The following is a 14554-nucleotide window of genomic DNA, read 5'->3' as shown; positions in this document are numbered from 1 at the left end:
GCAGAATTCAGGGATGAATGGCAACAATTACATAGCTCTTTCAGGTATAAAAATCACTGTTCTGGTATATTTTGATAGTTGTCTCCATTTCACTCATGTCATCTTGCTAAGACACATGGAAAATGGGTAGCTTCCTGAGTGCCTTGAGATAGGGAGAAAGCAGCCAGGACATATCTGGCCTCTGATAGGCACTTGGCTTTGGGGAGCAGATGAAAGAATGAAGAGATTGTAACTTCAGAACAGTGTAAGCAAGAGAAAATAGAGGAGAGTTTCCATTTCTTGGGGAAGGGTAGAGGACTTCATCATCAACTTTGTTAACCAGTTATGAGTATGGTACAGGTTTCTGGAACTTTGGGCAATAAAAGTCCTATATAACTTATTGAAAACAGAGCTGAAGAAATTAATCACCTCTCTCAGATCTACTTGGAAGGTAAAGAAAAAAATCTAGAAGGAATCATATGACAAATATCTTTGGAGTGCTGCAGATCTGGGATGATGGTTATCTTATAGTAAGAACAAATACATTACAATATGAGAAATAAACTTTACATAAGTGGGGAAAAGTTCATTTTGAGACAATAAAAACCATTAGAAAACTATTATGTTACATCTGATAGAAAATGAACCAGCCTATGATTGATGTGATTATGACTGACATTGAGTAAGCCTATTATAAGATATTTCTCTTGGACCTCTTTTGTATGGGTGGTGTCAAAGCTTCCAGGAGGAAATTTGTGCTGGCCACATATCAAGTCATCATAGGAGCCATGGACATGAACTCTAGGCCTCTGGCTGTTAGGCAAATGCCTTCTATGTCTGGCTGCTCTTCTAATCTCAGCCATGTTTGTCTTGAATATAAAGCTTAGTGAGATGCTCTAGCCAAAATGTAATAAAACTATAGTCATTCCAGAATTTTTACAAAAATAGATGTTTTTCTCATTCCAATATTAAATTTCTTTCTGGGTTCCCACTTTCATAATTATCCATCAGATAAGTATCTCAATAAGGTTTGTTGTTAACTTGAGAAACTTAATTACAAAAATCAAAATGGAACATTAGTTCTGATTGATTTAATGTTTCAAAGCAAGAGAGCTATTGCATAGGTTCAAGGTTGTTTGGGAAGGAAGTATTTGCCAATAATAACTATCAGTGATAGACAGTAACATTGCCTCTGGTGACAAGCTTTTCAAGGTGTACCTAAATTGGAAATAATTTGCATTAATATTTTTCCTCTCTCCTATAATGGTCTGTGGTGTAAGAATATTAATGTGAAATGTTCTTGCTCAAACTGATTATTGTTAATACATTATTAGTAAGTTGGATTTTCAATTTAATCTTCAAAGAAACAAGACCAAGTTAGAATTACAGATTGTCAATCAGTATGAAACCTAATAACTTGGAAAATATGTTAATTTTTATGAGTGATAATTTCATTAACTTCTTTAAATTTATTTTGTCCCCTGAGTTTTTCTTTTTAGAATATTGACTCTTATAGTTGATATCAAAGCCATTTATTTATTTTTAAATAAAATATATATGGCTAGTCTCAGATAGTCACATCCCCCAAACTTTTTTTTTCTTTTATTTTTTAAACCTTTCCCTCCTCAGTTTTAATATATATTATTTTAAATTTTACTTTCTTATTCTCATTTCATCTTCCTTCCCTTTCCCCCTGTAATCTATGATGAAGTCAATTAAACACACACACACAACTTATTGAAGATCTTAAGGAAAAAAGCTGAGGTTCCCCCAAGGAAGAAGGAATGTTGATGCAGACTGCCTTTGGACTTGAGCTCCAACACCAACTCTTCCTTGGGTCTCCAGTTGCTGGTATCCTCTGCAGAATTTGGATTTGCCAGCCCCCACAAACACATGATTCAATTTTTTAAAATAAACCTCTGTCTCTGTAAAAAACACAACAACAACATATAAATCAAATCTTCTTCTTAGACATCTCTTTTAACAATCTGAATTCTCAAGTTAATATCTGGAATAAATCTATACAATTAGGTAACTTTATACAACCAGAGAGGGTATTGTTAATAGCCACCAATTAAAAAAAATTACGGAATTTTTATGAAATTATGTATTCAATACTGTCAACAGAGAGAAGGGTCATTGACCCTAAAGAGAAATATAATCTTAGTGTATTAGTCAAATTTTAAAAAGAGAAAAAAATTAGGCTGAAAGTCTGATGGAGTTCTTATATTTTTGAACTTCTATTGTAGTCTCTCTTTGTTAGATTTCATGCTTTACACACTGAAAGAGATTTTGAAGACCTGTTTGAGCACTAATTAAATTTTTGGGATCTATCAGTGATTCCTAAACAATATTACTAGTATTTTGGAATTTTGTAGGAAAAAAAGACACTAATTATTTTATGATACTTCACCATTAGAATGAATTGCCAAAACATTTATAAAAATTTAGAGGTTGTTTTTCTGTTTGCTGTGGCCCTATGTGTAAATTTGGTTATGCTGACCTCTGTCAACTTTATTTCTTCTAATCAAATATGACAAATATGACTTGCCTAATAAGAGAAATATTTCAAAAGTTGTAATGATATTTGAACCGTTATTTAAATCTAAAAGTGAGAATGCAGGTACCGAGTTTAATGTTCAAAACATTGTTTGGTGTCACTTAGGTAATGATCAGTATTATGTACAGATATCACAATATACCCCCACACAGAAGAATCCTTGACTTTTTAAGAACAAAGATAAGTACAAATTCAAAGGTGAAGATTCTTAAGAATCTCATTAAAATTATGACCCAGAAGAATAGATCACAAAGTTTAAAGAAGTGCTCAAGACTTATTGGTTTGAATATTTTAGTTTATGTTTGATCCTGGATTTGGACCCCTGGCACTGCATGGTTGTAGGCATGTATAACAGTTCCTTTAACTGTTCAACTCACTCAATTGTGAAACAGTCATTATGTTGTGCTGGAAAAACTGCAGGTCACAGAGACTAAAAATACCAATCCCAAGATATGCATGTCTGAATTTGTGGTGATTATGATGAATAAGTCATTTAGTTGTTTCCAGTGTTACTACTCATTGTTCCACTGGAACATACACATAATGTCTGTTAATAATGGCACATGTGACTATTGTAAATCCACATTTATTCTGATTCTGAAATTCAAAGGAAAGAATATGGCAACATTCCACCCCCCTCCAATTCTCATGGGCCAGCTGAACGTGAAGAGGAAATGAAGTCTTTCTGCAGCATGGAAAGAGAAGGAATTCTAATTCCTGTATTTTTTTTAACAGTTTTTGAATATACATTGGTATAGACATGAGCTGCCCTATGGGCTTATGTTTCTGTCAGTTCCTTTCCCATTTGAAACTCAGGCCTGACTTGAGACTTCTCTAGTAAATGATAGGAACACACGTTAAACCCAGTATTCCTACCGACTTTCAGTCAGATTTGCTGTCTGGTAACAGAATTATTTTCTTATTCCAACAGCTCATTTTCTGCACAGCAACAGAGTGATTTTTAAAAACATAAATCTGGTTACAAAATGCTCCTGGTTAAAGCCCCTAAATGTTTCCAATTAGAATTAAAAAGAAATTCTTACTCTTTTTATAAAGCCCCATGTGATCTCTCCAACATCATTTGATATTAATCTTCCCTGGATTACTCCATTCCAACCAGTTCCTTAAATACCAGAGGTTTCTTCCTGATGCAGAAACTTTACATAAGCTGGTTTTCTGCTTGAACACTGCCCCATGTCTTCATCTCAGCCTTGATCTTTGCATGAAGGTCGTCTTTGCATCCTTTAAGGTCTTAACTTGCATCATTCTCTATAATATGCCCTCTATTCTTTGTAGTATATATTGTAATTCTATATTATATATTTTCCTGTTTTAATTTTGTTTTGCCTGTGTCCAAGGCTAGATTTTAAAAATATTTCTTTCCCTCATGGATTTTATATCTGGAACATATTCAACAAGAAATGACAATAATTAAATGAATGCTTGACCAAACCACTGTAGCACAGGAGTACAGTTAAATAGCATAGGCTTGCCCGGCTGGCATGACTCAATGGTTGTACATCAACCTATGAAGCAGGAGGTCACAGTTTGAGTCCGGGTCAGGTCACATGCTCAGGTTGTGGGCTTGATCCTCAGTGTGGGGTGTGCAGGAGGCAGCCAATCGATGAATCTCTCTCATCATTGATGTTTCTATCTCTCTCTCTCCCTGTCCCTTCCTCTCTGACATCAATATATATATATGTATATATATATATATATATATATATATATATGTATATATATATATATGTATGTATATATATGTGTGTGTATATATATATACATATATATATATGTGTGTGTGTGTGTATATATATATATATATATATATATATATATATATATTTCAAAAAGCATAGGCTTCTACAAAGTGTCAAGAAGCTAGAGATTCTTCCCAAGAACTTTTTCAACCCAACCATGAGACATTTGAGAGGCAAATTATGAGTAAATGGATGTAATCATTGCTGCACAATTTTAGATATACCTATTTAATTTTAAAGATTTTCCTTTGTGATAATGTTTGTAAGTCTTAGAATTCTTCTTCTTAGTTTCTCCTTTAACTTAACCTCCGTGGGATGAGGTGTAGAGTTCACATGTCTCTCTAATGTAGGCAAGATGTGCTGCTTCAGTGTCTGTTCTACACTGTTTCATATTTACAGGGAATATGTTTAGACGATCTTTGTTACAACACATCACATTAAACCAGAGTCTAGCAACTGCTGACAACAAACTGAGCCCTGGTGTGAATTAGAAGAATTGAAACACACACACACACACACACACACACACACACACACACACACACACCCCAATACGCTGCTCTCTGTCCAGATGCAGTCCAGGTCCAGAGCAGGGGGCGGGCTGCATTTCAGCAGGTGGAGAGTGCACAGACTGCACCAACCCTCAGGGCTGTCCTGCCAGGGGTTTCTGTTTAAAGTTGGTTCACCTGCTGAGTATTACTCACAAGCTTCCCAGGTTTAGTATGTAAGTTCCAGGTTCACTGGGCCAGTGTTGACCTCAATGGATCCAATGGCTGAGGTCCCAGTTCTTTCTAATACGTCACGGTAAGCACATAGACATAAAGCAGGGAAACAGTGCTGCTTAGGTTGTTTCATTTTGAGGTGTATTTGATTTATCAGAAACTGTGGTACAGTCCCTAGGAGTCATTCAGAATGATAAGGTACTAAATTTGTACTAAGTGAAAGCAGACCTAGCAAACTGGATTGTTCAGAGCCTTCTCTGGGGCAGAGAGGAGGCATTCTATGTCTTTTTATACCCAGAGACTAGTCTGGTGCCTAGGACATAGCAGATGTTTGATGAATATTTACTAAGTGAATATAGTTGCATCCCCCAAACCTGATTTACCGCCATAACTCATTACAAATGAGTAGCGTGTAAATCCTAGTGAGCCCTCTTACTTGTCATGGGTTCCACACTTGCCACTTCAGTGAGTACTTTCTGAAATCCTCTCCACGAGGCATTGGCTACATTGGTTCTGCTACCATGGCTCATCCAAGTTGTAGCTTTCCTGAGGCTTCACACTTAGGAGTGAAAGATGGGGAACCTGCCCCCAAGTCCAATTTATTTTGTTGGGTCATTTTTCTACCTTCTGGAAGAGAGGTTCTATAAATGGTTCTATAAATACTTAATGCAAAACCTTCTCTCTTCAGCAGGTGGCGCTTCACGACTTCCAGACAACCATTTTCTTCCCTTCACCCATTTACTTCTGAATCTTCATTTTTCAAACTCCTCCTCTTCCCTCCTTCATCCCCTTCTAACTTTTCACGTTTATTTCTTGCTTCATTGACTTCATTGACATGCTGCCCATTCCCTACAACTGTAAAGGTTTCACCAGATTTCAAAGACCCATGAGTTGCCTGTCAGGTTTCCTGGCTATTTAAGACAAGCTTCCTAGGATGTATTTCCCCTGACCAACCTTTAGGGTGAAGGGGATACCTACCTGGCCTTTCACTACAGATTTCTCAAGCTTAGGTCTTTTATGCGCATGGAAGATTGGCATTCCCAGCATACAAATCATAACAGTCTTATTTTGTTCCTTCTCTAAGACCCAGGCATCATTCCATGTGTGCATCAGGCTGAGAGATTGATTAAGCCTGTGTCCCAGATCAGCCTGTCAACCTCTTGCCTAAGAGCACTTTGTGCTACCTGATACATTTATTTGTTGATGGCACCTCACTGATATTATGTAAACTTCTTGAAGACACAGAACTTGCCTTGTCTTGTTTACCCCTCTAGCATTAACTCCTAGAATAGAGTTTGGCATATAGTACATTCCCGGTAATACGTTAAATGAATTATTGTTCAGGTTCATTCAATATTCAGTCAGAAAATAGAAATGACTTTGGGTATTGTAAGTAGGAAGAAATTTAATATAGGTAATCAAATGTTTATAAAATAATTGAAAGGGTCACAGAAACAGGTTGTAGGCTTCCAGAACCACACAGAGCTGATCTTAGAGTCTTGATACCCAAAGTTGGTTGAACAAATAAGACAAACATACAAATAAAAACTCATAGACACAGCAATGTGGTGGTTACCGGAAGAAAAGGGGCTTTGCAGGGGAGTTAGAAGAGGGTACAGGGGGTCAGGTATCTAGTGATGGAAGGAGACAACTTTGGGTGGTGAGCACACAATGCAATAGACAAATGATTTATTACAGAATTGTACACTTGAAACCTATATAATTTTATTAAAGTCACCCCAAAATTAAAAAAAAAGAATAATAATAAAAGTAATGAAATACTTTGGTCTGAGGACCGGCAACATTGAATCACCTGGGAACTTGTTTGTCTCAGGTCCCAGCTCAGACTAAACTGTAATCTGATGTTAATGAACTTTCCCAGTGACTTGTGTGCTTCACATTAAAGTATGAGAACCACTGCTCCAGAGGAGCATTTCTGAGACTGCAACTAATGCCCAGTAGCCACAACTTCCCTTCACTGGGGGACCTGGAGAATGGGCACTCAAAAGTGCCATCCAGGAATAGGAAATCAGCACCAATAGACTCTAATACTGTCGCTGATGGTTGTTGTTGTTTATTGTGGTAGGAAACACATAACATAAAACTGATGATCTTGACCATTTGACCATTTCTTCCTTCCTTCCTTCCTCTCCTCTCCTCTCCTCTCCTCTCCTCTCCTCTCCTCTCCTCTCCTCTCCTCTCCTCTCCTCTCCTCTCCTCTCCTCTCCTCTCCTCTCCTCCCCTCCCCTCCCCTCCCCTCCCCTCCCCTCCCCGCCCCTCCCCTCCCCTCCCCTCCCCCCCCCTCCCCTCCCCTCCTCTCTCTCTCTCTCTCTCTCTCTCTCTCTCTCTCTCTCTCTCTCTCTCTTTCTTTCTCTCTCTCTCTTTCTCTCTCTTTCTTCTCTCTCTCTCTCTTCTTTCTCTCTCTCTCTCTCTCTCTCTCTCTCTCTCTCCTTCCTTCCTTCCTTCCTTCCTTCCTTCCTTCCTTCCTTCCTTCCTTCCTTCCTTCCTTCCTTCCTTCCTTCCTTTTCTTGGTTCAGAAAAGGACTATTTATTCCAATACTGCCAACAGTATGGGAGAGCAGCAGGTCATCCACAAAAATCTGCTCTCTTGACCATTTCTAAGTATACAATGCAGTAAGCTTAACTATATATACATTGTTGTTCAACAGAGCTTTAGAAATTTTTCATCTTGCAAAACTGAAATTTTATATCCATTGAACAACTAACTCCCTTTCATCCTTTCCTCTAGCTCCTGGAAACTACCATTCTACATTATGGTTCTAAGAATTTGACAACTTTACATACTTGATGTTAGTGAAATCATTCAGTATTTGTCTTTTTTGTGATTGGTTTATTTCAATTAGTGTAATGTAATCAAGATTTATTAATGTTGTAGCATATGACAGGATTTCCTTTTTCTTTAAGGCTGCATAATATTCCAGGATATGTATGTACCACATTTATTTTAGACATTGATCCCCTGATAGACATTTAGGTTGTTTATTTTGAAGATCCCATTTTAAATTATTTTAGTATATATCTAGAAGTAGGACTGCTAGATCATATGGTAATTCTATTTTTAACATTTTGAAAAATTCCGTACTATTTTCCATAGTAGCTACACCATTTTACATTTGTACCAACACTATACAAGGGTTCTGATTTCCTTACATTCTCTCCAACAGTTGTTATTTTCTGTTCTTTTGATAATGAACATTATATTAGATGATATCTCATTGTGATTTTTATGTAATGTATACTTCCTAGGTGATTAGTGATGTTAAGCCTCTTTTTATATTTGTGTTTTGTATATCTTCTTTGGCCTATTAAAGTCCTTTGCTGATATTTAAAACAGATTATTATTTGTTTTGTTGTTATTTCACTGTAGAGTCCTTTAATATTCTGGATATTAACCCCTTATCAGATATATGGTTTACAAATATTTTCTCCCATTCCATAAGTTGTCTTTTCACTTTGTTGCTTGTTTCCTTTGTTGTATAGAAGTTAAGTTTGATGTTAGTCCCATTTATCTATTTTTACTTTTGCTGTTATAGCCAAGAAACCATTGCTAAATGAAGCTTTTCCCCTATGTTTTCTTCTAGGGATTTTACAATTTTTGGTCTTACCTTTAGGTCTTTAATCCATGTTGAGTTAATTTTTGAATAAAGTGTGAAGTAAGGGTCCAATCTCATTCTTTTGCATGTGGATATTTAGTTTCCCCATACTGCTGCAACCTTTGTGGTAGGGGTTCAGGATCTGAAGGAGGGGCCGACGTACAAATGAAAATACTATACAAGAAATATGAATTTAGAAGGCACGGGGGTGGGGGGGGGGCAGGTGGAGACCTCTCTCTTGGAGAGGCACACTGAAACCTGTCCTTATCTGCTTTTTATTCAGTTTTAGATATACATCTTGCCCTCAGTAAAGCACGGCAAACCAGACCATCTCTAAGGTCAATAAAGATCAGTAAACATTTACTTTGAGGCTCTTAGGTCAGGAAATTGCTTCGAGCCATCACTATCTCAACACAGCCCTGCTAACGCACCAAGGTCCATCAGCCTTCCGCGTTCTTGGTGCACTATTATGACAGTATTGGGATAGCGGTGGCTTCCCGCACCATACCATTTGTTAGAGACCATCCTTTCTACATTGTGTATTCTTGGCACCCTTGTCAACAATTATTTGACCATGAATGTGAAGGTTTACTTCTGGGCTCTCTATTCTGCTCCATGGATCTATACGTAGTTCAATCTTTCTGCCAGTATCATAGTATTTTGATTAATGTATCTTTGCAATGTTGTGAAATCAGGGATTATGAAGCCTCCAGCTTTGTTTTTCTTTCTCAAGATCATTTTGAATATCCAAGGTCCTTTGAGATGGCCCATGAATTTTAGGATTTTTTCCCAATTTCTGCAAAAATTTTTTTTATAGGGATAACAATGAATCTACAAATTTCTTTAGGTAGTGTGGATATTTTAATAACATTAAGTCTTCCAACCTATGAAATAAAAATGTTTTGTGTCTCCTTTAATTTTTTTTTTTAATCAATGATTTATAGTTTTCAGTGTACAAGTCTTCTACCTCCTTCGTTAACTTTATTCCTGTTGTTAAAGTTTTGATTCTCTGCCACTGCTTTCTGACCTGTACAAAGCTGGACAATATATTTCACAATGGTGCTCAGGGAATACTAATAGATTTATGATCCTCCTAGATAGCAATGACAGCCAAAAGCTGCAGGAAGATTTCCCACTTCATTTCCACTTTCTAAATCTCATAGAACCTATTTCTAATACAGAACCTTAGCTGCAAGGAAATCTAGGAAATACATTTTTGGCTTTCTACCTTCTCTGGTAGAATGAGGGTAGAAGAACCAGTATAAAGTAGCTAGCTTAGAGTAAGCAATATTGGTGTTCCTTCTACATCCCTCTTGATCCCTTATATTGGTTCTCTGCATCCATCATCATCCCACTTCTGTGTGCTACTGCTAATGTAGAACCTTCAACTTTCTTTAGAGGATTATGCTTGAGTTTTTGGAGCCAACCATTTCCCCATTTCCAACTGTAAATTTATCTCCTGTCTGCCTGCCCATCATCAGTGGTTTATACCAATAACTGACTGGTGTGGGGCTAAAAATGCTCAGCTGAGGCTCGGACTTAGCCTGAAATCCCATCTTTTTTTTTGGACATGATAAAGGTGTTTGCTAACTATGATGGTAATCATATTAATATACAAATATTACCAAATCAACACATTGTATATCTTAAATGTATATAGTACTATATATATCAATTATATCTCAATAATAAACAGCTCAATCAGAGCAGACCATTAGAATTATGCATATACACCTACCTTCACATACATTATTTTTTCAACTAAGAGATTTGTTACATGGAATTGCCCTTACATAATGATACAATTGGAAGAGCTGGTTAAACAGTCTATGAAAGACCATTCATTGTCTTTACTTCTGATGCTGGAGCTTGGAGTCAGCAGGGCAGGAAGTCGGGAAGGGAAGGAAAATGGAAAGTGGGAGAGCAGGGATAAGCCAGAACCCATGAGGATAGACTGGAACCCAAGTCAGTCTCATACTGTCTCCAGTTTTGATATGAATGTCCTGCAGGAGGTGGCTCTGCTTTCATCCACCAGGCTCCATTGCTCCACTGGAATGCAAGCCCTACTAGAGCACGGAGCAGACACTCAGGACAGCCCATTGTCCCAGGACCATTTACTATGTTAGCTTTCCTTTTCCCAGTGAATTAAATTGCCATGTTCTCATATATACAAACACCTAGGTTTGGATTCCTGTTTTATTCCACTTACCAATTTTTCCCCTTTACTTATTTATTTGATTAAATAGCCTTATAATATGTTTTGATATTTGGTAAGCAAATTTCTCTCACTATTTTTTTTCTTAAAATATTTTTCCTTGACTATTCTTTGAGATATTCATTAGAATTATTTTAACTTTCCCCTTCCCTATCCTGCTTTCTTTTCTCCTTTACCAGTCTCCCAGGGAGTACTTCTTTAATAAATACTTGGCACATGTGCCTTGTCCTTAGGCTCTGCTTCCAAGAAATTGATCTAAGATAGTGTAGGCAAGTAGCTTAGGGTAACTAAGAATGATTTATATGTAGATTTTAAGTGCTTCCTCACCAACTGCTTTATTAAAATTGCTAATATACAATCCATACATATAGCCTCTTCCTTCAGGCATAAATTCAGTATTTCAGTTAGAAGAATGGATTGTTTTATTTGGTCAGTATATTTTGTCAATTCATGCTACCTGATTATAAGCTAGTTACTCTCTTAATACTTTAATAAAAAGATGTTTCTTCAAATTTGTTCCATTATTTCAGTTTTCTTCCTTTAAAAGAACACCCGTTTCCTTTCTCTCTCTCTCTCTCTCTCTCTCTCTCTCTTGCTCTCTCGCTCTCTCTTCCTTTCTTTCTGCCAACATTTTTCTTCTCTTGAACTTTTAAATAAGTTTTAATCAATATTGTCCCAAGTAGATCCCAGGAAAGGATCTGGGGTGTTTATCTAAGGCAGGCGTCCTCAAACTACAGCCCACGGGCCACATGCGGGTGTTTTTGCCATTTTTGTTTTTTTACTTCAAAATAAGATATGTGCAGTGTGCATAGGAATTTGTTCATAGTTTTTTTTAAACTATAGTCCGGCCCTCCAACAGTCTGAGGGACAGTGAACTGGCCCCCTGTTTAAAAAGTTTGAGGACCCCTGATCTAAGGCATCCCTTGAGATAAACTTTAACCATGCAGGTGTGGGACATTCAAGTAGTTGCTAGTGAAGAGGCTACTCTATGCAAGCAGGACCAAGGGCAGGCGTAGGGCCAAAAAGATCAGAAGCTTTACTTTAAATTTTAAGCGTATGCAAAGTAATCCAATTAACTGCCAAAAGAATTACACCACATGAAACATATGAAGTTGCAAATCACACAGCACTTTATTACTCACACAATTCCTGGTGCTGCGGGTATAGGCTTATTGGGGATCCCAGTGGTGCTGTCCTCTGGGGTCCGGCCGCTAGGCTGGTCTGGTCTGGATGCAGGGGGCCAGCATTCCTCACACAAGAGCTGGGTCGTGTCTCAATCGGAAGTTACTAGCCTTTCTTCTGTCCTCTGGCAGGAAGAGCATGAAGCGGCGTTGCTTGCTGGACTGACAAAAGGACTTGCCTTCGTGGCTGACTTGACAGGCAAGCACTGGGCTGGTCAGGATCCCCATTTTTAAAGCCTGCACCCTATTTGCAGCAGTCCAGGTGGCTATTAACGAATTACATCAATGCACACATGCTTATCTCAAACAGGACAAGGGGCTACATGTGGTTATCTAGGGAGAGTACAACACTCATTCAAGTGGTTATCTTGACAATCACTCTGAGTTGTTTACTGAAGTTCAAATTCTTATGAGGTACACAGGGCAGTGGGGAATCACACTTTAAGTTTCAAGGAAAGTTAATTTAAACATTTTAAAACCGTCTTAATATATATATTTTTAGGCATTTTTGAAGCATTTAAAAACATTTCTATATATATTACTATGACACCTGTCTGGCACCAGTGCTGCCAACTCCCTCAGGGGGTTGCGTATGGTTCATGGTTTATGGCCTCTGTAAAATGGGAGTATTCTGGGAAACAGGTTCTGCAAGGCAGGACAGGCATCACAGATAAGAATGGAGTTTATCGGCAAGAATGCAAGTTATTGGCACATATGCAGATAGCTAGCCCCCCAAATGTCTTCTTTTCCCCTGCAGGTGAAGTAGGGTAATAATGTTTTCAGGTCTTGAGGACAGCTCTCAGGTCACGTCTGGTGTCCCTCTGTCTGATTTCATGGAAAAGCAGTCAGAGGTTCCTTCCCTCTTAGGGCTCAGGAGTTGAAATATAAGTTAGGTCTTTAGCCTACCAGAGGTCCATTGTGACCATTAGTCAAGTCCCGGTCATTGTCTTCTGCTGCCTCAGGGATTAATGATTAGTAAGGGAAGGGCTAAGGTTTTGGGGGTATGAAGACCAAAGAAACAAAAGATTTCTAGAGCTAGAACTCGAAGTTAAGTTTAATCAAAGTCATAAGGAACCTTGCTTTCATTTCCATATGATGTATTGGCAGAACTGTTGCTGTTTGTAAATTAGCCATTAAAGACTGAATAAAAGTTGAAGTAACCATGACTTGTGAGAAAAACAAAACAAAACATAGAAGACATAATATTATTTGGCTCACCTTAAATCAGAAATAGTAGTATTTATGAAATTTGATGCTAAATGATAAATTGTTTTGGGGTGAGAATAATGGAATGTCTTGAAATGCTGATTTGAGGAAACTAATGCCAGCACCTAATTTCCACATTGCTTTCATTTACATGGTTTAATTTAATTTTTGAAGCCACCCCTGTTATGAGCACGCCTTTGGTTGTGTGCGGGAGCAAAATTTGCCACCCCAAAATATATCTCTTTGGAATAAGGATTCTTTTAGGCTGGTTATTTTTAAGAAACAGCAGCTACAGGAGAAGCCCTGAAAACCAAGAAGTTAACCTTTGTAGGAGCATTTGAGATCTTGCTTCTCAGCATATGCCACCAGTTTGGCTCAAATAAACTCTTGTAAACATTCTTTAAGAAAATGGTTACCTTTTAGAAAGGACATTTACATATGTAAGGGAAATCTTCATTTGTAAAAGTGTCTCCCTCTCTGAACTAAGAAGATGGGTGATCTTATCTCTAGAAACTCTTTATCAGTGGAGAAGGCAAGGATTTATGTCTGTGTTAACAACCTTGTTTACTGTTCTTTTCCTGGTAACCTCCCTTAATGGACACTCCCCACCCCAAACATCTTCTTTTGTCTTCAGTTAATAATGGTATTTACTACTAAGGTGGTGGCTTCAGTCATTTTGGCCAGTTACTCAGTTTTTCCTGGGTTCCTCCAGAGTGTTTAGGAGGTATACATGGTATTAAACTTTCCTTTGTTTCCTCCTGTTAATCCATCATTTATTCCAGGGATGTCTCAGCCAAGCCCAGAAGGGTAGAGGAGAAATGCCAATACAGTTGCAAATGACAGCAAACTCATAATGGATTAGCTTGGAAGATTTGAAAATATGTTGGCTCATTTAAACTAACAGAGTCTGGGATAATCTGAGTATGCCTGGGTCCAGATACTCAAGCAGTAGAATCTGGGCAGTTTTGCTCTTCTTAGATCTCTGTTGCCAGCATTCCCAGGCACCTTTCATCACATAGTGGCAAAGATGCCTGCATATAATTCCATTTCTTCTGCATTCTGTTAACTCCGCAACCCTCAGAAAAGAAAGCACTTTACTTATAGCTTCTGGGTGCAATTTCCTAGCTTCATCTTGTGACACCTTTGGAATCAGGGCATGGAATCAAATTTATCTGAATCTATTAGGGCAATAGTGGGGAAGGAATGGACTCAAAATATTCAACATCCACAGACACTCAATGTGTGTGTGTGTGTGTGCGCGTGTGTGTGCGCGCGCGTGTATTATAGTCAGGTTTTACTGTTACAGAGATTCGGAAC

At 37.9% G+C, this 14554-nt stretch overlaps 1 long non-coding RNA gene across 1 annotated transcript; it reads right to left on the bottom strand.

Annotated features, from left to right (window-relative positions):
- Positions 1-1624: 1624 nt before the first annotated feature.
- Positions 1625-12041, bottom strand: LOC129147226 (uncharacterized). Its single transcript, XR_008554574.1, has 3 exons — positions 11993-12041; positions 8648-8777; positions 1625-1904 (listed from the first exon to the last, which is right to left on the bottom strand). It is a non-coding gene; the product is annotated as an uncharacterized LOC129147226 (long non-coding RNA).
- Between the last annotated feature and the right edge of the window lie 2513 nt (positions 12042-14554).

This window comes from Eptesicus fuscus, chromosome 19 (genome assembly GCF_027574615.1).
Source record: "Eptesicus fuscus isolate TK198812 chromosome 19, DD_ASM_mEF_20220401, whole genome shotgun sequence".
In the NCBI taxonomy this organism is placed as follows: domain Eukaryota; kingdom Metazoa; phylum Chordata; class Mammalia; order Chiroptera; family Vespertilionidae; genus Eptesicus; species Eptesicus fuscus.
The sequence above is the reverse complement of the archived record's forward strand: the minus strand, read 5'-3'. Positions and strand labels throughout refer to the sequence as shown.